The sequence below is a fragment of the Schistocerca gregaria genome, chromosome 6 (assembly GCF_023897955.1).
Source record: "Schistocerca gregaria isolate iqSchGreg1 chromosome 6, iqSchGreg1.2, whole genome shotgun sequence".
Lineage (NCBI taxonomy): Eukaryota > Metazoa > Arthropoda > Insecta > Orthoptera > Acrididae > Schistocerca > Schistocerca gregaria.
In genome coordinates, this window is record NC_064925.1 from 257,992,695 (window position 1) to 258,015,697 (window position 23,003).

Genomic DNA, 23,003 nt, shown 5'->3' on the forward strand with positions numbered 1-23,003 from the left:
AGAACCTCAGCACTATTAGTTTACAAAACTAGAAAACTGCTGCCATTAGTTTTACATTGTCACACGAAAAAGGGGAAAATGCCAAATTTCCCGAACTTAGTTAAGAAATTGCTGATTTAACATGACGTCGTTCAGCTCCCCCGATCTTCCCTTATTCTATCACATTACCGTTTGCAAGGATGTTTCGTGTCCTTAGCACTAAATGGTCTTGCTTGCATCACATGTCACTATCTTCCATGTATATATAAAATGTTAAAGAATGGGTGATTTCGCTTGCCATAAGATGCAGGCTTAGTGCTATATTCTCTACAGCGTAAATCGATGAAAAATTGCCAAATTTTCCACCTTAAAGACAGTTCCATAGCAACACAGAACCTGCCCGTGGGGGAAACTAAGCATACATTTTCGGTGGAATGGACTAACTGTTGGCAATGAAAGACATGGATATACCTGTGTGGTGTCTCAAACTAGAGGACTTTTTTAAGATAACACAATACTCCAGTTCTAAAAACCACAGCGCAAGTAAACTGTAAGTTCCAGTGATAGATGTTACGTTCCCGGAACGGGGCGATAGCTGTTGCAAATGGGTGCAACGAGTGTGGAAAATACGTGTTCGACCTTTTAGGGAGTCTGAATCACATCTTGTACCAAAAACAGAGTGAGTCGGGATATAGGTTCAATGTAAGCATGGAATCCAGTTACATTGATGACGAATAGCCATTAAACAATTAACAGTTGTAAACAGCTCCGAGAAAACGACATACCTGTGCATATATCCTCAGTCGAACCATTTTCTACTGTTCACCGTCACAGCTGCCCCCGACAAACAGTGCAGTGGTATATATAGACGGGTTTTTGCGCGGGTCATAAACTGAAGACTCAGTAGTGGTCCCTTGACAGTGCCTTTATGGGGGAAAGTATTGTTGTCTTATTTTACGTGTGTTTTGTTTCCAGAACTACCAGCTGGTACAATATAGAACGACGTAAATTAATATAACAGCTTGATGACAATGACATTTATGTTCACTAGTTCCCACAAATCAAATGGTTACATGAAGTGATCGTAACTGGAACACTTATGTGACAGACGTGATGAATCTTAGCCGAAGTGTAGAACACTAGTAACAATGACAGATCGTAAAGAAACACGAAAACATTGTTCAGTAAGGCTAAAGGTCTTAGAGGCACTCGAGGGAGTGTAGTGAAGTACAACGTGAATGTGAACTGCAGCTACAAACGTGCCTCGTCTGTACGGCAGAATCACTGTATTCGCAGCAGCAGTGATGGATGAAATCTTAATGCTCCTTCCTGAAGCGGCCCACGCAAGCCCACAAATGTTTATGCCCTAGATATACTGTGTTGGGTGACTGCCTATGATCAACCAGCTGCCCGAGTGACTAAGTAGCAATGTGAGGATTACCAACCAATTGCGTGTGGGTAACACGTTAGAACGCCATAATAGTAATTAACTGACGGAGTCGGACTCTCAAAACAGTCTGGGGAGTACTCTCAGCTCTCATTCCCGCTTATGCCCATTCTAATCTCAGGATAGTGCCTGGTTTCCTAAGTAAACGATCCTGTGTATACCGTCCCACATATCCAGCGATATGGAGACAGTGGAGTAAATTTGTGTAGCGCGTAGTTCTCCCAGTACTTACTGCAGCCTACATCCTTCTGAATCTGCTTAGTGTATTCATCTCTTGGTCTCCCTCTACGATTTTTACCCTCCACGCTGCCCTCCAATACTAAATTGGTGATCCCACGATGTCTCAGAACATGTCCTACCAACCGATCCCTTCTTCTAGTCAAGTTGTGCCGAGCGGTTCTGGGCGCTTCATTCTGGAACCGTGCGACCGCTACTGTCGCAGGTTCGAATCCTGCCTTGGGCAAGGATGCGTGTGATGTCTTTAGGTTAGTTTGGTTTAAGTAGTTCTAAGTTCTAGGGTATTGATGACTGCAGATATTAAGTGCCACAGCGCTCGGAGAAATTTGAACCATTTTTACCTTTCCTTAATCTGTTTTCTAAGATAATTCGTAGGGCCAGCACTGCCTCACGTGTTCCAACATTTCTGCGGAATCCAAACTGATCTTCCCCGTGGTCGGATTCTACCAGTTTTGCCATTAGTCTGTAAACAATTCGTGTGAGTATTTTGCTGCCGTGGTTTATTAAACTGATAGTTCGGTAATTTTCACATCTGTTAACACCTGCTTACTTTGGGATTGGAATTATTATATTCTTCTCGAAGTGTGAGGGTATTTCGATTGTCTCATACACCTTGTTCACTATATGGTAGAGTTTTTTACGCCTGGCTCTCCCAAGGCTGTCAGTACTTCTAATGGAATGTTGTGTACTGCCGGGGTGTGTTTCGACTTCGGTCTTTCAGTGCTCTATCAAACTCTTCACGCCCTTGTATAGACCCTATATATACTGCTTCCACCTCTCTGCTTTCCCATCTTTGCTTAGAACTGGGTTTCCATCTGAGCTCTTGATATTCATGCAAGTGGTTCTCTTTTCTCAAAAGGTATCTTTAATTTTCCTGTAGGCAATATCTATCTTACCCCTAGTGATTTGCGCCTCTACATTATTACATTTGTCCTCCAGCCATCCCTGCTTAGCCATTATGCACTTCCTGTCGATTTAATTTTTGAGACGTTTGTGTTCCTTTTTGACTGCTTCATTTACTGCATTTTTGTAATTTCTCCCGTCATCCATTTAATTCAATATTTCTTCTGTTACCCAAGGACTTTTATAGCTCTCGCCTTTTTACCTACTTGATCCTCTGCTGCCTTCACTATTTCATCTCTCATGGCTACCCATTCTTCTTTTACTGTATTTCTTTCCCCAATTCTTGTCAATTGTTCTCTAGTGCTCTCCCTGAAGCTCTCTACAACCACTGGTTCTTTCAGTTTATCCAAGTCCCATCTCCTCAAATTACCACCTTTTAGCAGTTTCTTCAGATTTAATCTCCATCTACATACATACTCCGCCAGCCACCTGACAGTGTGTTCATAACCAATAGATTGTGGTCAGGATCCACATCTGCCCCTGGAAATGGCTTAGAATTTAAAACGTGTTACCTGAATCTCTGTCTTACCATTGTATAATCTATCTGATATCGACTAGTATCTCCAGGCTTCTTCCATATACACAACATTCTTTTACGATTCTTGAACCAAGTGTTAGCTATGATCAAGTTATGCTCTGTGCAAAATTCTACCAGGTGGCTTGCTCTTTCATTCCTTACCTCTATTCCATATTCACTTACTAAGTTTCCTTCTCTTCCTATTCCTACTGTCGAGTTCCAGTCACCCACGACTATTAAATTTTCAACTCCCATCACTATCTGCACAATTTCTTTTATCTCATCATACATTTCATCAATCTCTTCGTCATATGCGGAGCTAGCATTTAAACTTGTAGTACTGTAGTAGGCGTGGGCTTCGTATCTATCTTGGCCACAATAAACCGTTCACTATGCTGTTTGTAGTAGCTTACCCGCACTATTTTCCTATTCATAAACCTACTCCTGCATTACCCCTATTTGAATTTCTATTTATAACCCTGTATTCACCCCACCAGAAGTCTTGTTCCTGATGCCACCGAACTTCATTCATGAATATGGTCTTACTCCAGCCGAACTGCGGCATTGATTGAAGGCATTAAACAAGGTATTAAAAAAATTAGTAGTGTGGTTTTCAAAATTAATAATAAATCGATTTATTACTTTACATGGGCAAACCTTACACAATAAGCAGCGTAAACTGTCCTAGTTTTGGTTGTCATGCGTACTGTGCAGATGTAGCGCTCCGTTTTGAAGTGTCCAGGTATGTGGTCACAGTTCAGCGTGTGTATCGCGCACGGGTTATGTATGAGCCACGACACAGGGATAGTGTAAGTAGGCAGCGACGGCAGTTTGTGGGAAGGGAAAGAGTTCCGCTCCACGTCGCGTGCCGCATGCAGACGTGGAATCGGTGCACGAGGGGTTTAACCGAAGTCCCCGCAAGTCACGTTTTAAACCAAGCAGGTAACAGTTCATACCAAAGATTACAGTGTGGAAGGTGTTTCGTAAGCAGCTGTGTCTTAAAACGTGGAAACTGGGATCAGTTGAAGAACTTACACCAGCACACAAAGTAAAAAGGTTAAATTCAGACCACTAATCGATTCGAAACCGAATCTTACGTTGATACCCGTGTACGTATTATTCATAAGCTTCAGTAAATCTTTGTAATATTGTCAGTGGCTTTCTGTATTACTTCAGTCCGAAGACTGGTTCGGTACAGCTCTCCAGTCTATTCTATCCTGTGCAGGGCTCTTCTTCTCCGAAAAATTAATTCATCATAGACCCATTTGATTCACCATTTGTCTCCCTCTACAAATATACCCTCTAATACCAAACCGACACCTCCTTGATGCCTCAGGATGTGTACTAACCACTGATCCCTTCGTTTAGTAAAGTTGTGCCACGAACTTCTTTTCTCAACAGTTCGAATCAGTTACGCGATCCACCCGTCTAATCTTCACCATTCTTCTGTAGCACCACACTTCAAAACATTCTATTCCTTTCTTGTCAGAACTGTTGATAGTCCGACGGCCGGTGTGGCCAAGCGGTTCTAGGCCCTTCAGTCTGGAACCGAGCGACCGCTACGGTCGCAGGTTCGAATCCTACTTCGGGCATGGGTGTGTGTGATGTCCTTAGGTTAGTTAGGTTTAAGTAGTTCTAAGTTCTAGGGGACTGATAACTTCAGAAATTAAGTCCCATAGCGCTCAGAGCCATTGGAACCATTTTTTTGTTAATCGTCCACGTTTTACTTCCGTACAAGGCTACAATACAGACAAATACATTCGTGGAAGTCGTCTTCACATTCAAATTTATATTCAATGTAAATAAATACCTCTTTGACGTAAATGTATTCCTTGCTAAAGATAGTCTGCGTTTTATATCGTCAGTTATTTTGCTGCTCAGATAGCTTATTTACCACTTTTCGTAGCTTCTCGCAACGTGTCTGAAGTCATCTAAAAATTTCTACTACGTCTCGTCTCCTTACATGTTTGATCATCTGCCTTGATTATTTCATCTCTAAAGCTACCTATTTGTCTTCAGCTGTATTTACTTACGCTAAACCTTATTCTGTAACTCATAATGAATAAAGTGCCCCTGGAAATATCTTAAACTTCAGAGTAGGGTTTATGGTTTTGAAATATACACTCCTGGAAATGGAAAAAACAACATATTGATACCGGTGTGTCAGACCCACCATACTTGCTCCGGACACTGCGAGAGAGCTGTACAAGCAATGATCACACGCACGGCACAGCGGACACACCAGGAACCGCGGCGTTGGCTGTCGAATGGGCGCTAGCTGCGCAGCATTTGTGCACCGCCGCCGTCAGTGTCAGCCAGTTTGCCGTGGCATACGGAGCTCCATCGCAGTCTTTAACAATGGTAGCATGCCCCGACAGCGTGGACGTGAACCGTATGTGCAGTTAACGGACTTTGAGCGAGGGCGTATAGTGGGCATGCGGGAGGCCGGGTCGACGTACCGCCGAATTGCTCAACACGTGGGGCGTGAGGTCTCCACAGTACATCGATGTTGTCGCCAGTGGTCGGCGGAAGGTGCACGTGCCCGTCGACCTGGGACCGGACCGCAGCGACGCACGGATGCACGCCAAGACCGTAGGATCCTACGCAGTGCCGTAGGGGACCGCACCGCCACTTCCCAGCAAATTAGGGACACTGTTGCTCCTGCGGTATCGGCGAGGACCATTCGCAACCGTCTCCATGAAGCTGGGCTACGGTCCCGCACACCGTTAGGCCGTCTTCCGCTCACGCCCCAACATCGTGCAGCCCGCCTCCAGTGGTGTCGCGACAGGCGTGAATGGAGGGACGAATGGAGACGTGTCGTCTTCAGCGATGAGAGTCGCTTCTGCCTTGGTGCCAATGATGGTCGTATGCGTGTTTGGCGCCGTGCAGGTGAGTGTCACAATCAGGACTGCATACGACCGAGGCACACAGGGCCAACACCCGGCATCATGGTGTGGGGAGCGATCTCCTACACTGGCCGTACACCTCTGGTGATCGTCGAGGATACAATGAATAGTGCACGGTACATCCAAACCGTCATCGAACCCATCGTTCTACCATTCCTAGACCGGCAAGGGAACTTGCTGTTCCAACAGGACAATGCACGTCTGCATGTATCCCGTGCCACCCAACGTGCTCTAGAAGGTGTAAGTCAACTACCCTGGCCAGCAAGATCTCCGGATCTGTCCCCCATTGAGCATCTTTGGGACTGGATGAAGCATCGTCTCACTCGGTCTGCACGTCCAGCACGAACGCTGGTCCAACTGAGGCGCCAGGTGGAAATGGCATGGCAAGTCGTTCCACAGGACTACATCCAGCATCTCTACGATCGTCTCCATGGGAGAATAGCAGCCTGCATTGCTGCGAAAGGTGGATATACACTGTACTAGTGCCGACATTGTGCATGCTCTGTTGCCTGTGTCTATGTGCCTGTGGTTCTGTCAGTGTGATCATGTGATGTATCTGACCCCAGGAATGTGTCAATAAAGTTTCCTCTTCCTGGGACAATGAATTCACAGTGTTCTTATTTCAATTTCCAGGAGTGTATGTCTTACAGTTTAATCACTCTGAAGCCATTAAGTATCTCTAGCCACTTCTATGTGTACAGCATTATTACATGATTCTTAAACCAAGTGTTAGCATCAATTAAATTACACTCTGAGCAAAATTCTTCTTTGCTTCCTCTCTTTTAGTACATATTCTCCTTTCCGTCTCTTTCCTATCAGAGAAATCTAGCGCCGGCCGCGGTGGTCTCGCGGTTCTAGGCGCGCAGTCCGGAAGCGTGCGACTGCTGCGGTCGCAGGTTCGAATCCTGCCTCGGGCATGGATGTGTGTGATGTCCATAGGTTAGTTAGGTTTAAGTAGTTCTATGTTCTAGGGGACTAATGACCAAAGACATTGAGTCCCATAGTGCTCAGAGCCATTTTTTTTAGCGAAATCTAGTCTCTCGTCAAGTTTAATTTCTCCCCTCCGATAAATATCTGAATTATTTCTTTAACTAATCATTACTTTCTTTCATTATGTCTCTTCATCATCTATGGAGCTAGTTGGCATATAAACTTGTATTGTGGTGGTGGTTGTCGACTTTGTGTCTACCTATGCTATCATATCTGCATTCTCATTTTCTTATTAAATATTTTGTCTTGCATTCGGCAATTTACGACGTGTAACGATGGTCCTTTTATATGTTACTTGTAACTACGATTTCATGACCCATGGTGTAGAATCAGTCTAATTTTTGTTGTTCTGTTAGAACAAAAAAAAATTTCTCTTCGCTTGCTTCTTGTAGTGTTCATTTTATTGCATAATATGGTTGTTACCGTTATGTCTAGTTTTTGTTCATCCTGTGTCTGACGCGAGCATGATCTGACGTTAAGATTGACAACTGAAGCTGGTCTAGACATCATGTTTTAACTTTTATATTTGTGCAAGATCTAGGAAACTGAAAGACTTTTGAAAAAAAAAGACTTTTTAGAATGAGATTTTCACTCTGCAGCTGAGTGTGCACTGATATGAAACTTCCTGGCAGATTAAAACTGTGGGCCAGACCGAGACTCGAACTCGAGACTTTCGCCTTTCGCTGGAAAGAGAGAAATTCAGTTGTTGTCATCAAAGCACATTTAGGGACAGACAGTGTTAAACTTACCAATAAAGAATGAATGGACGTTAAATGACTACAGGAGCCGTCCGAATACCAAACTGGGATTCTGGGCACCCACGCACCATGTACAGTTTCAGAGTTCTTCCCCTTCTGACTACTGGATGTGCAATGGTAAGTAAAACGTTTGCTTCTGCGTGTGTGCCGCTCGGATGGCTGAATGAGAAGACCACAGACCACGAAAGGAAAAGTCGAAGATACATCGGCGGGAGAGGAGTTCAGTTTTTCTAAAATAATCAACGAGGTGCATTCTCTACAAAGATTACAGACAAGGTATCAGTGCTTTATTTATTTCTCATCTTACATCAGTAACAGTCCGAAATGTTATAAAAATTATAGGAGACAGAGGTAGTAGTTAAGGGCATCTTTCTGCCTACGAGTGAGTCTTCTTGGCCCGGCTGTGGGCTGATGAACCAGCTCTGGCTGCTGCTGCGCGGCTTACGTGTAGAACGCCCCCTCCAAGGAGGTCTCCGACGGTGCCTCCTAGATCGCCAACGAGACTACCCAGGTCGAGGTCTATCAGCGCCGATCCCTCCGTTGTGGTCGTGGTCGTGGCGGTGCTCTGGGCGTCTGCTGAGCCGGTCATCATCATTAGGGCAATCAGCACAAGCGCCGACATCACCAGATTCTACAATTACAAAATTACAGATCAATAGGTTGAGTCTCTTGTTAACTTGTCGACCGCATTTCGTACTTACACAAATTCATAGTGATGCAACGACAAGCTACAACTACTATGTTTTATATGTAATGGGAATGTCGTTTTGGGTTTCAGCAAGGAACGAGACTTAGGTTCCAAGTGACTAACATACCTATGACACAAACCAACAATACTAGAGTTTCCAAGCAAAACAGCTGTCGAAATCTCTGAGAAAGAAAATCTTGAGTAGTATTAGTTTTGAAAATACACAAGCTAGAAAATGAGACCACTGAACAAGACGGAAGGTCTGTCGTCACAATGGAAGCTTTCACGACCCGTATTGATACTGTACAGAGAAAATATTATGACCATCTTTGGCACGGATAACAACGGCAACGCGTTGTGGCATTGAAGCAATAAGGATATAACTGGACGGGGATGATACCACATCTATAAACACAAGTCACCTGATTCCCGTAAATTATTGTAGTAGGGCGATGTTTTCGGACCCAAGTTCCATCATATCGCAGATGTGTTCTATCAGGTCCACATATTTTCGGTTAAGGGGCCAGCACATCAGTTGGAACTCGACACTGTGTTCCTCAAACTCTCCTTATCTTACTGAACAAAATTACTGAATTCGGAAAAGATGATCGTCACGAAGGGGCGTACGTAGTCTGTAGCCAGTTTGATAGTCCTTGGTCATCATGGTGCCTTGCACAAGCTCCATTGGAGCTACGGATGCCCACGTGAATATTTCCCAGAGCATAATGGTGTTACTGCGGGCTTGTCTCTGTTGCGCAGTAGAGATGTCAAGGAGCTGTTCCCTTGGAAGACGATGAATTCACGCCCTCCTATCGTCATGATGAAGAAGTTATCGGTACTCATGAGACCATGAAACGCTCTGCCACTGCGCCAGCTTCCATTGCCAATGGCTACGTACGCGTTTCAGTCGCACTTGCCAATGCTGCGGTGTTAACATTGGCACTTGCATGGGCCTTCGGCTGCGGTGGTCAATCTTTAGGAGCGTTTGGTGCACTGTGTGTTCTCAAACACTTGTGCTCTGCGCACAGTACGCTGCCTGTCCTGTTTTACCAGTGTGAACAGTGTAAAACGTCCGATATCAGTAATGTGGGGTGACTCAAGCCCATGACGTCTTGTGGGGCGGCGTATGGAATTTATTGTTATTAAAATGAATGTGGAATATCGATGCACCATATGTGGGGCGGCGTATGGAAATATTTGTTATTGAAATGTTCCTATGATTTATTTAACGCTGTTGTTTGCCGTTCTCAACACTGGCTCTCTAACTACAATATTGGCAACCAGAAAGTGATTAGCAAAACGTGAAGCCTGTAATTAGAATTCCTAGTGCTTACTTCATCTGAGAAGTACACTTACAGCTACAGTTTATAGCTCTGAGGAATTAGGAGATTGTGTGGGATTCATAATCAAAAACGATTCTTTCAAAAAAGTTCACTATATTCTGAAAGTCACAGACCAAAAAGAATCCACACAATCCAACTACCAGAGCAGTTCAGAGTCTAATGTGCTGATGCAACTATAACTGTACAAATTAAATGTTTAAGTGAATGCTCGCCATAATTTGATGATAATGTTCATCAAACGCCACGCTAAATAATGGTAGAATGTCTGTCCCGCCGCGGCACGTGAAAATACGACATACGCAAACTGAAGATAGATTATCAAAGTCGTCCCAGAATTAACACTTCACTAGAAAATAATTTCATGGCTATGCGTATCCCGAGTTACTTATTACGGCATCCGAGGCTGTTTATAGCAATGATACCGACGCGACGCAACTCCCGGCACATGTGGTGCGCAGATCAGCGTCTGGAGAGAACTGGGGCCTTTCTTTCTCGGGCAGCGTTCTTATATATATATATATATATATATATATATATATATATATATATATATATATATATATATATATATATATATATAAAGCCGCGGTGCGGACGGCTAAGGGAACGCCTGATTAAATCGGCTCTCCCGACTAGCCGCTAGGCTAGTAATGCACCACTTCAAGTTATTGAATAAATCATTGCTTCCTTTGCTGATGGCCCATGAAGCTCTCAATTTAAATGTGCAATCAACACACAGGTAAGTAGTCATATTAAAAGTCTGACGTAGCTCAGTCAAATATTTCGGGCGAGAGAATTAATTTAATTACACTACACGCAGTAGACGAGCTCTGAACTTGCCCTTTGGAAATATGCTATCGCTATAGTTTTATAGTTATGCATTTGAAACTTCTCCCATCAATATGATTGTAGCGTATCTCCCTTCTACTTAAATTTAAACATCCTAGCTTTATTCATTCACCTACGTAACCTATCTTGCTTCCTTAATTTTTAAGACAAAAACCAGAAAATTATGAATTTCAACTAACATTTTAATTTGTGGGATCCAGAACACTGTTTCTACTAACTTATTATGCAAACGGAATCTAAATATGAATTTTTAAGTTTCTAGGTCTTTTCTGTTGCGCCAATGATTTTTACAGAAAAACGTATAAATTTCGAAAGTGGTTAAAGTTATTGAACTGATATTCAACACATAATCATGTAGTATTACTCCTGACATGCTAGCAACGTTTCAGGTTATTTACTTGATTTTTAAAGTATTGCGCAACATTTATGACGTCAGACTGCGGACTGGCTGGCACACAGCGTGAGTAGGCTGCTTCCCTACAGTCTGCACGAGGTTTCACCACTTGCCACAGCACTCGTTGAACATGCGACAAGTATTGCAGTTTGCCATCGGTCACACACAGGTAGATCGCGCGCCTTCCTTCTTCTACACACGAACACCAGTCTCTAACTAGCAGCCATTCCTAGCCAGGTGAGGCTGCTATCGACTGGATGGGTTTATATCGATAGTAGGTCGGTCGTCTTAATGTCCTGTCTGACCTCTGCATTCCCCTAGTGAATTTTGTTTCAACGGCATAAGGCCGTGGTCGAATCGCGTGAATATCCGAACGCTTTAGCACGCCTCTTCTAGGACACAGGGAGGTGAGCCCGTCCTGGAGCGAATCCTCCCGATGGATTAACGACATGGGCTGGTATGCAAGCCAGTCTGATTGTGGTTTCTGGACGGTTTGCCCCATCCGAAATGGTGAATATCGCGCCGGTATCCACGTGGCTCCCCTGTTGCACGATACATTTTAAAAACGTCCTCACATTTTCACGCAGGATAATATTTGACACAGATTCCGTCATTGCTGAGGAAAGCGTGGCTCAGAAAGCTCAGCTTGTTCCACTAACGCTGCCATTTCTAATTAACATGCCCATCTCATGGGACAAGGTAAAAAAAATGGGTCTTAGGCCATGGTCCAAGGCATATATCTTTGATAAAGACCCAACTAAACGAAAGACACTAAGAAGACACGGTACTGACTCGGTGTTTAAAACAACAAGAAACGTGCGCAATTAGTCCATCAGTGCTACTATAGTAGTGTGTAAAATGCTTTGCGCGTGGTCAAATGTACATAGGAGCTACAAAAGGAAGCATAAAGACTCAGGTAAGGAATACAAGAGACATTGTCTTCTTCGAATAACTGATAAATCAGCAGAAGCAGATCATGCAATGTGCTCAGGGAACCACCAAATCCGTTCTCCCTTGCTATCGATTATCGAGATTCAATATTTACCACGTTTGGGTGCCCAGAGAGGCCGTAGTATCTCAAACGTTCAGAAACAACTTCAGTAGGAAAAGTAAAAGTAAAGAATTGAAATAAGTTGTGGGCTAAAGCAAACACCGCCAGAGCTCTTCCACATTACAAGCTCCAAAATAAAGGCTGGCGCGACACCTCGGTCTTAGGCACGGATCTGACTCTTTCGTGGCTACGTTCAGCTTGTTGAACTTCTTTATTCTTGCTTGGTGCCTGAGGTCTTTTTAGAGCAACTACAAAGGAACAGCCTTAACGTGGACGAAGGTTCCAGACACGGACTTTTTATTATAACTAGGCAAAATAAGTATGGTTATATCATTGTTCGTAGTACAATAATTTGAAATTTCTCCAGTGGGGTCAGGAAACACAACAAGCATGTAACAAGTGAATTTCAAGGCTATGTTTCAACCACATTACGAAAATTAAAACGTCAGCAATTCACCTGTCGAACCAACATTTATATATCAATTGTTCTAAACGTTTCGTCGAGAAACATCCATGGGCATGGTCGGAACAAATTCACAGTTAGCAATCAGGTTTTGTTGAAATAAAGTGTGGTATTGTATTTTATTCATTGTGATTCCTGATGTACCCTTTGAAAGGGGCTGCAGGGTCGAGCTGGTATTAGCAGATTACGTGACAGCTATAATGAATCGATTTTTGGAATCACGGTGAGAGTGATGCTGATGTAAGTGTGGCAGGAAGAGATAATGATCGGATACGAGGTCGGTGTAAATGAATGTGAAGAAGACGATGTGGCATTCAAGGAATGTGGGCGCCTACTCTTGTATTTAGAACTCGGCAGATAACATAGGACATAGTACTGCCTGCTGTGTGCAAGCAGGAGAAAGAAAAGCGGTTTTTGGATCAAAAACTGCCACTATATGGGCTATATCGGAAATATTCTTTGGTGCATATACACTCCTGGAAATTGAAATAAGAACACCGTGAATTCATTGTCCCAGGAAGGGGAAACTTTATTGACACATTCCTGGGGTCAGATACATCACATGATCACACTAACAGAACCACAGGCACGTAGACACAGGCAACAGAGCATGCACACTGTCGGCACTAGTACAGTGTATATCCACCTTTCGCAGCAATGCAGGCTGCTATTCTCCCATGGAGACGATCGTAGAGACGTTGGATGTAGTCCTGTGGAACGGCTTGCCATGCCATTTCCACCTGGCGCCTCAGTTGGACCAGCGTTCGTGCTGGACGTGCAGACCGCGTGAGACGACGCTTCATCCAGTCCCAAACATGCTCAATGGGGGACAGATCCGGAGATCTTGCTGGCCTTGGTTCTAGACCACGTTGGGTAGCACGGGATACATGCGGACGTGCATTGTCCTGTTGGAACAGCAAGTTCCCTTGCCGGTCTAGGAATGGTAGAACGATGGGTTCGATGACGGTTTGGATGTACCATGCACTATTCAGTGTCCCCTCGACGATCACCAGAGGTGTACGGCCAGTGTAGGAGAGCGCTCCCCACACCATGATGCCGGGTGTTGGCCCTGTGTGCCTCGGTCGTATGTAGTCCTGATTGTGGCGCTCACCTGCACGGCGCCAAACACGCATACGACCATCATTGGCACCAAGGCAGAAGCGACTCTCATCGCTGAAGACGACACGTCTCCATTCGTCCCTCCATTCACGCCTGTCGCGACACCACTGGAGGCGGGCTGCACGATGTTGGGGCGTGAGCGGAAGACGGCCTAACGGTGTGCGGGACCGTAGCCCAGCTTCATGGAGACGGTTTCGAATGGTCCTCGCCGATACCCCAGGAGCAACAGTGTCCCTAATTTGCTGGGAAGTGGCGGTGCGGTCCCATACGGCACTGCGTAGGATCCTACGGTCTTGGCGTGCATCCGTGCGTCGCTGCGGTCCGGTCCCAGGTCGACGGGCATGTGCACCTTCCGCCGACCACTGGCGACAACATCGATGTACTGTGGAGACCTCACGCCCCACGTGTTGAGCAATTCGGCAGTACGTCCACCCGGCCTCCCGCATGCCCACTATACGCCCTCGCTCAAAGTCCATCACCTGCACATACGGTTCACGTCCACGCTGTCGCGGCATGCTACCAGTGTTATAGACTGCGATGGAGCTCCGTATGCCACGGCAAACTGGCTGACACTGACGGCGGCGGTGCACAAATGCTGCGCAGCTAGCGCCATTCGACGGCCAACACCGCGGTTCCTGGTGTGTCCGCTGTGCCGTGCGTTTGATCATTGCTTGTACAGCCCTCTCGCAGTGTCCGGAGCAAGTATGGTGTGTCTGACACACCGGTGTCAATGTGTTCTTTTTTCCATTTCCAGGAGTGTATTTCGACTTATATACCTGGACCTTATATTACAGCTGATGTGCACCTGTGTACCACCAGGGCAAGCGCCCAGTCAAGGTGTGCAGTCCTTTAAAACCTGGACAGTACATTATAACAATGTGCTCTGCTGTAAATTGTGACACCAGTTACCTCATACAACTCTATAGAGAGAAATCTACTGAATGAAGTGAAATAAAGTAAGAGAAACGAGCTGTGCATTATTTAGCTCATCACCTGAAGGGAAGTTGTGGAATAATTCCCCTCATAACTTTTGTTAGAAGTTTGCAACTCAAGTACAGCACGCAACAATGGAGTTGTAATTTCAAAAACGTACATGAGTCTTACAATAAGTCATTGTTATTTTTGTAGAAATATTTTACATTTTATTGCCATATAGTTACTATAATCACTTCGGGATTGAAAGTACCCTATATATATATAAGTTTTTCTAAAGCTGATACCGGTGGAGGTCTAAGTTTGAAACTTCTATCTAGATGTCTCCAGCATTAAGAGACGAAACACAGATATATGCATATGATTAAAGAGAAAACTTGTACCTGCAAAGCCATTGCACTTTTTGTAACAAAGTAAAACCCGAAATGAAACTACATGCCTCTAAATGATTTGTTTCTGACAGGAAATACGTCCCCATCGGGCGTCGTAAGTCGTGAATGTGCCAGAATAATATTACGTGCAATACAGTGGCTTGTGTAGTAGAAACGTTGCCTTCTTGTAGGACTGAATTTCGGAGATCTGTACCAACACTACAGAGACAGTGCTATTGATGAGACAAACCCGTAGATTTTTCGAAGCCTGAGACGTAAGAATTCCGTCTAGTAACGACCACGTAATGGAATGCAATTATTTGTGAGGTAGTAAATGTGGAAATATTACAGGTGGTATTTTCGGCGTAAAATCGTGTCAGCTGAACCAATAATGGAAATGATAATATGAGAAATATTAGTTGCGTGACTAGTAGAAGTTTTCTTTGCGCAAAGTCCGTAACGGTGACTGTAACTGTAGCAGTTTTGCAAGAAACACATGTCTGTAGGTATGGAAACAGAAGCTACGAAGCAACAGAGAAAACTGTGAGGAAGACACATACGGCTAAGTCTCCCTCTGTAATAAAGAAAATATACACAGGAGTAGAACTGCAGAATAAACATGTACAGTACCGGTGACTGCAGTAACGTTAACATTGTAATAGTGGAAACAGAAATACAGTAAATAGAAATTTTAGAACATACCTATTTTACAATCAATTGTTAGCTGCGAATTTAGATAGTAAAGGAAAGTTTTAATCATTCATGAAATGCGATAGTAACTAACTGAAAAATTAAAGTTAACGACATTTTAAAGTACTTGCCACAACTGTCTTCGTGTAACTGCCTTAGTGTTTAGAGGTACCTAGCTTAACACTAATACTGACACTGTAGATCGTGCCTGACAAACGACATGCTGAAAATAGAGCCTTATGCTCAGTTCATTGTCGAGGTTTCCCTATAACATCATTTTGAAGTCACCATCATGTTCATGGAATCTAGAATTTGCGGATCTGTTTAGAAACGTAATTTCATTGTCTTCATCCAATGCTTGGAAGATGTTGCCGACATTAGAGAAAAACAACTCTATTTACTTTAAGCCATCAGGTGAAAGTAATATTGTCCCATTCTACCAGGGAAGTGGTTAAGGTAAATGCCATAAAAATGGCTCAAATGGCTCTGAGCACTATGAGACTTAACATCTCAGGTCATCAGTCCTCCAGAACTTAGAACTACGTAAACCTAACCTAAGGACATCACACACATCCATGCCCGAGGCAGGATTTGAACCTGCGACCGTAGCGGTCGCGAGGTCCCAGGCTGAAGTGCCTAGAACAGCTCGGCCACAAAAGGCTGGCTTAATGCCATAGTTGAACTATCAGAAAATAGTTTCGGCAGTTGCAGTTTGGCGTACATTCACTCAATAACGTTTTTCTGATGGGAAATAAGATTTTTGTATTACACAAAATTATGTTTTTCATTTACTATCTAACAAACCATCGATGGATAAGCAGTTAAATGTGAAACTGCAAATCAAAACCAAATGTTCGATTATAATGAAAAATGCCAAGTTTCACAGCAAGTTGAAGTCGATTTTCAATTAGGTCCTCTGATAACTAGGGAAAGCATTTAAAAAATTGGAGGCAACAAAGGAATTGTAGCATCATTAGAGCAAAGACAAATACAGCGACCTTCAGTTTGATGTTTACTTTTGAGACTCCTACGCTTTAAGTCAGTGAAAATAACGTTCATGTTTTATAGTTACACACAGAATTTCTGTAGCCATAAGGGAAAATGCTATTTCCGTCTCTATTTTATAATTATAGCTTCCTCCTGTTTCTTTCAAAGGTATGTAGCCATTTGTGCATTGAAAGAACTGCCTACAAGGTCTATTTGCAGTGTTACGCTTGGGTAAAATGTAGAAATTACAACCTGAAGTTTTCTCAGATGTTAAGTAAATATTCTTTTGAACTGATTATCTTCCCGTTAGTTTCTCAATCATCTTTGTGTCCCGGAGATAGATTACAGTCACTTTGTGACAACTATTTTTAGTAGCTATGACCTTGCCTATCGAGAAATTCTTTTCTCCAGCTTAGTTTGTACATAAATTCTGCCGATGTTAGAGAACTGCGTTTCAGTTTCTAGACATTGAGAAAGACGATTTTTTCTGCCTCTTTAGTATTTACATTGGTAACTCACTATGGTGATACATATTATGTTGACGGCGAGATCATTTCTTTGTGAGGTCAGTTTAGAAACGTTACACGAAGCACACAAAAAATTGAAACCCATCCTCATCGTTTAAGATTGTAGATGTCTATTGAATTCCTAATAATTTTAAGTTTCCATTCCGTAAAATAGTATTATGTGAATAACAAAACATTTTTCCATTGGCCCATTTTTTCTAAACCTATGGAGTCAATTATTACTTATATAATATCCCTTTCCTCGTTATTCTATTGATCTGTTAGTGGTTTGGATTCACACATTTCTACATTTACTCTTAGTTACATATTTGCATGTCCACATAATTAAAATTATCTGCTGATTGCCGTTCTATTACCATATCTTCTGCTAAGTAAAGCATGAACCCGGAATATAGGTTTCTCAGAGTACCCCAGCATTCGTATGAAGCCCCCCCTCATGCAAGGCAGGAGTGTTGGTACTCACAATTGTGGAAGAAGATGCCTTAAAGGAATCAAAAGCAGTATCTCGTGTTTCCCACCACGTAACTTGGATGCATCAGTATTTATCTCGATTTGCTATGCATAGTCTGGAAAAGTTATCGAACTGAATGAGAAAGTGGAAATTATATGTTCATTGGGATACTGAACACGGTAATTAGATATTATTTTGAACTGATTCGGAAAAATTATTCCACTTACCACTGATAATGGCAGGCACTGGTTCGAACTCTTCCCAGATTAAGAATCGAAAGTGCTAAGCGTCGACAGTGAAAGTGGATGCATCTTGAGCCACAGTGCTACATCATGCTTATATACTGTATTTTCCGACGTCAGTCTGTTAATGTAGGGATAAAATATACCACAACAGTTTGAAGAAACATTTCTTCTTTGACCAAATAATGAGGGGTGTGTTCTTTATTCATTTACAGTTAACTTCCTTGAGTATTGTAGAGTGGATTTATTGTAAGCTTCGTACGACACATGAATTTTAATCAATTGTTATAAATAAAGCGTTTTGTACTAAAAACTTGAACTATTTCTTACTTTGACTCCGTGATTAACACTTCATATTCTTGGATCTTGTCAAAAATTAGAAAAGTATTCTCTGTCAATACTCCCTTTCCTTGCGAGACCTGTCTGTACACAGTGTCACTTCAAAACAGGGTAAGAAATAAAACGCGGATAGGACACTATCGCAGTAAGTTAGGAGAATACTGGAATAGTGTAAATGCTACTCCACCAACAACGATTTTGCAACTTACAATATATGATGGCCTTTTAGCGGAGGCAAATGCCTCGATGGATAAATTTATTTTAACAATAAGATTTAGAGATGTGCAGAAAGGTAAATACGTAAGTGAAAACTTTTTACCTGCGCAGACATCTTTTGACAGACCATGACTTCGTTTTCTGTTGCACTGGCATGTTCAAACTAGAATCTGAGATGTATATATGCTAGGCATTATCTGTACATGGTTCCTGAAATCACCACTCTGCCCTTGTTCTTTGCAGGTGGGTGCGTTGATAGTGATTATAAGGGGAAAAGCAGTGTTCGTAATTGCTTTGCTAGTTACCTCTAGGATATCTTGAGATGTAAGAAACAATCGATTGCTTTTAATTTATGCTTCTGTCGAATATTGTGAAAGCATCAAATTAAAAATTATCACCTACATATTACTTTCATCCTGAAATTAAATTAATTATTTAAATTTAAAGTCAATTAAGCTGAATCACCCTGTTTGGAGTAATAAAAGAAATAGGACTCAACGAAAAAAACAGTAGAACGACGCAGGTTACCCTAAGCAAAACCAAAACCAAAGAAATGTTTACAGGACAATAATCGGAGAGTTTCCCAAACAACAGACGGGTAGAGTCACTTGTATTATTTAACTTTGTTCTGGAAAAAAATTGTCCGGGGTTGGACGAGATCTATAAAGCGAACACCGGCTTAAGATTTGAATTTAATGCAGAAAACCTAGGGATTTTGCTGATGACCTGACATTACTGGCAAAGCACGGCAGTCGATCAGTATCAGAAAGACTGAATTCATAACCAGTATTAAACGATGAGTGTTAGCGGTACCATACATAGGAAGAGAGCCAAAACAGTTAAGTACTTTTGACGATGGGTCTCAGAAAATCTCAGTGAAACTATAGCTCTTGAATATAGAAAAATCTAACTAGATAGGGCATACAATGCTTGGCCTAATCGAGGATCTACCAACAGCAAGGAAACAGGAAACATCACCAATGCGTTCAGAAAAACACTAGCTTGCTATGCCCACGGGTACAGAGTGCAGCGTCACATTGTCTTATGATGCCTTCAAAATAGCCACAAAGGAGAGGTAACTGGTTTCCTAAGGAACAAACAAATAAAGACCGTCCACAACTTCATACTTGGAAAGAAATAATATCTGAGAGTGGTCACCATCATGTGACCATTGAAAGCACGTATTTACTAACATCACTTCCCAAAGTTAACCACAATGAGACCAAGAAGTGCTGCAGAGAACGAAAATAGATTTCATCAAGCAAATGAAGAAACTGGGCGAGAAGAAAAGCTGATGGTATTAACCGAAACAAATCTTACAGGTACCGTAATTTAAGAATGGACACTAATAATTTCTACGGCAATATATTTATTTTTATGGTATCTAGCTTCAATCAGTTTTCGATTATTCTCAAACCCTCATGCCATGATGGTAGATGGTTGTATGAACAGAGTGGGTGATATGCATTAAATTACATTAATACGTGTTCCATAGGTCATGAATACAACGTTTCATAGCGGTGTGGAATGTGCCAGTTTAACGTAAGTTTTTATTGGAGAATGTTTTTGTTTTGTTACTACTTCATACTATTTGGCAACTGAATGAAGTCTTTTGTGGCAGCATAATTGACCCCTTTCTGTGCCAAAGTTAGAAATAACCTATAATTGTGAAGATTATCCTTTCTTCTAGTATTGTAGCACTGTGCTACAATTTTTGAATTGGGGTGGATTATTAATAACGGTACTTAGAACAATTTCATGATTTACGCAGTCAAAATCGTTTGAGAGATCACAAAATTTCCCCAGTGGTTGATATTCGGTTATTCAGAGCATTTAATATTTGATCAGTGAAAGAATGTAAAGCATTTTCTGTTGAAAAGCCTTTCTGAAAACAAAATTGAGATTTTGTTAGTACTTTTTCCAAATAAGTGAAGCTACGCTTGAATTCATTATACTTTTCAAACATTTTTGATGAAGCTGTCAGAAGTGAGACCGGGCAGTAGTTATTAACATCAGACCTATCCTCTTTTTTATGCAATGGTTTAACAGCAGCATATTTCAGTCTATCAGGAAAAATGCCATGTTTCAGTGGGCTACTACATATGTGACTGAGAATCCTTATCTGTTGGGAACAAGCTTTTAGAATTCTGCTGGAAGTGCCATCAATTCCATGTGACCTCTTACTTTTGAGTGAATTTACTTAGTTTCGGTATTAGACGTGGCTGAATTTCAGTTTTATCCAATTATATAGGTACTGACTCTTCCACATCCAGCCTAGCATGATCTAATGAAGAGCCGAATCCTATTTTCTCTGCAACACTTAAAAATTAACTTTTAAAACTAATTTCTACTTCTGGCTCTTTGTTAACAAACTTTTCATTGAAATTGATAGAAATGTAGTCTTCTCGTGCTCTTGGATGCAGTGTATCCCTTCCAACAATATTCAAAATTGTTTTAATTTTGTTATCGGAGGTGCTAATCTCAGACATAATGCACAGACATCTGGACTTTTTAATAAATCTTCTTAACAAGGAGCAGTAGTTTTTATAATATTTGAATGTTTTCAGATCATTACTCCTTCTAACTATCAGATATATTTTCCTTTTCTGTTTACAAGGTATTTTTAGGTAAACTGGTTGGGCATGAGTATTCAAATACAGAGATATGTAAACAGCCATAATACGCCGCTGCGGTCGGAAACGCCTATATATAACTGCAAGTGTCCGGTGCAGTTGCCAGATCGATTACTGCTGCTACCGTGGCAGGTTATCAAGATTTAAGTGAGTTTGAACATGGTGTTATAGTCGGCGCACGAGCGATGGGACACAGCATCTCCGAGGTAGCAATGAGGCGGGGATTTTCCTTTATGACCATTTCACAAATGTACCGTGAATATCAGAACTATGGTAAAGCATCAAATCTCCGACATCGCTTCGGCCGGAAAAAGATCCTGCAAGAATGGGACCCACGATGACTGAAGACAATCGTTCAACATCACAAAAGTGTAACCCTACCGCAAATCGCTGCGGATGTCAATGTAGGGCCATCAGCAAGTGTCAGCATGCGAACCATTCAACACACCATCAACGTTAGGGCATTCGGAGACGAGTGCCATATCGTGTATCCTTGCTGACTGTTTGACACTAAGCTTTACATCTCGCCTTGGCCCGTCAACACCGACATTGGACTATTGATGGCTAGAAACATGTTGCCTGGCCGCACGAGACTCGTTTCAAATCGTATCGAGCGGATGCCTGTCTACAGGTATACAGACAACCTAATGAAACCATGGAATCTTCATGTCAGCAGGGGATTGTTCAAGCTGGTGGATCCTCTGTAATAATGTGGGTCGGGTGCAGTTGGAGTGATATGGGGCCCCCGATACGTCTGGATACGACTTTAATGGGTGGCACGTACAAAAGCGTCTGGTCTGATCACCTGCGTTCATTCATGGCCACTGTGAATTCCGACGGGCTTGCGAAATTGCAGCAGGACAATGTGACACGTTACACATACAGAATTGTTAGAGAGTGGCTCCAGGAACACCGTTCTGAATTTGAACACTTACACTCGCCAGCAAACACACCAGACATGAACCTTATTGATCATATTTGGGATGCCTAGCAAAGTGGTATTCAGAAGAGATCTCACCCCCTCGTACTCTTAGGGATTTACGGACAGCCCTGCAGGACCCATGATGCAATCCCGTCCAGCACTACTTCAGACATTAGTCGAATCCATGCCACGGCGTGTTCCAGTGGCTCTGCGTGCTTGTGATGGTCCTAAACGATGTAGCTGTACCAGTTCTTTTGCTCTTCAGCGTACATAGAAGCACAGGATATAGATGATAAGAGAGTCGTCCTTGTTAGCATGGATTAATTTGGTGGTTACGGAGGAAGAGATTGTTAATCGCTAGTGCACCCATGTTAGAGTGTCAAGGTATGGTTTGTATGTAGAAGCAAATTGTCTATCCAGTTGCAACATACTGATTCCTCCAACATACGTTTCCAAACATCAAAGTCCACGGTACTATAGAAAATATGTGGGTTTATCAGCAATCGCTCTTTAGATTCATTAAGATTTAACGAGCATTTCTTTTAGTAGTGTGGTAAACTACGTGGAGATCGGTTACCCACCACTTATGTTTTGGTAGACAACTTACACGATCCTTGCTAAATTACCGTTTGAACCGAAACTGTCTGTAATTGTTTGTTGTGATGCACCATCAACAGCTCAACCTACCAAAGGGTTTGTCAACTGGAATGAATAATCGTTGTCAACAGACAATCTTTTCTGGTGGTAGGTATTTTGATCGTGTTGGTTTATTCGCCATGCTTTCAGTGTGTGCGAGTTAGGTGCTGCTAGCCTGCTGCTCCTATGCTGCAAACGAGTAACAATATATGTCAAAATGTGTGACAGTTTCACTGTGGTACACTAGTATCAGTTTAACAGTGGCATGGTGGGTCACTTGTGTGGTATGATCCGTCAAGTTGTAGACGCTGACTCGATGTTAAAATATCCAGCACCTGTTTATATCGGCTGATCATCCAGTTTGGAGGCGTCTTTCTAGGATATGCTCCATACAGTAGGTGAATCCTGAGAA

General features: G+C 42.5%; 1 long non-coding RNA gene across 2 annotated transcripts in view; it reads left to right on the plus strand.

Annotated features, from left to right (window-relative positions):
• LOC126278164 (uncharacterized) overlaps window positions 1-23,003 on the plus strand; it is a 140,798-nt gene that overhangs the window by 78,168 nt on the left and 39,627 nt on the right. The window contains exon 3 of one of the 2 annotated variants that reach the window (XR_007550669.1): window positions 8,249-8,335. The exons of the other annotated variant lie outside the window; for it this stretch is intronic. This is a non-coding gene — a long non-coding RNA (uncharacterized LOC126278164). Of the gene's footprint in view, window positions 1-8,248; window positions 8,336-23,003 lie in introns of those variants that run through there. 2 annotated transcript variants of the gene reach the window in all.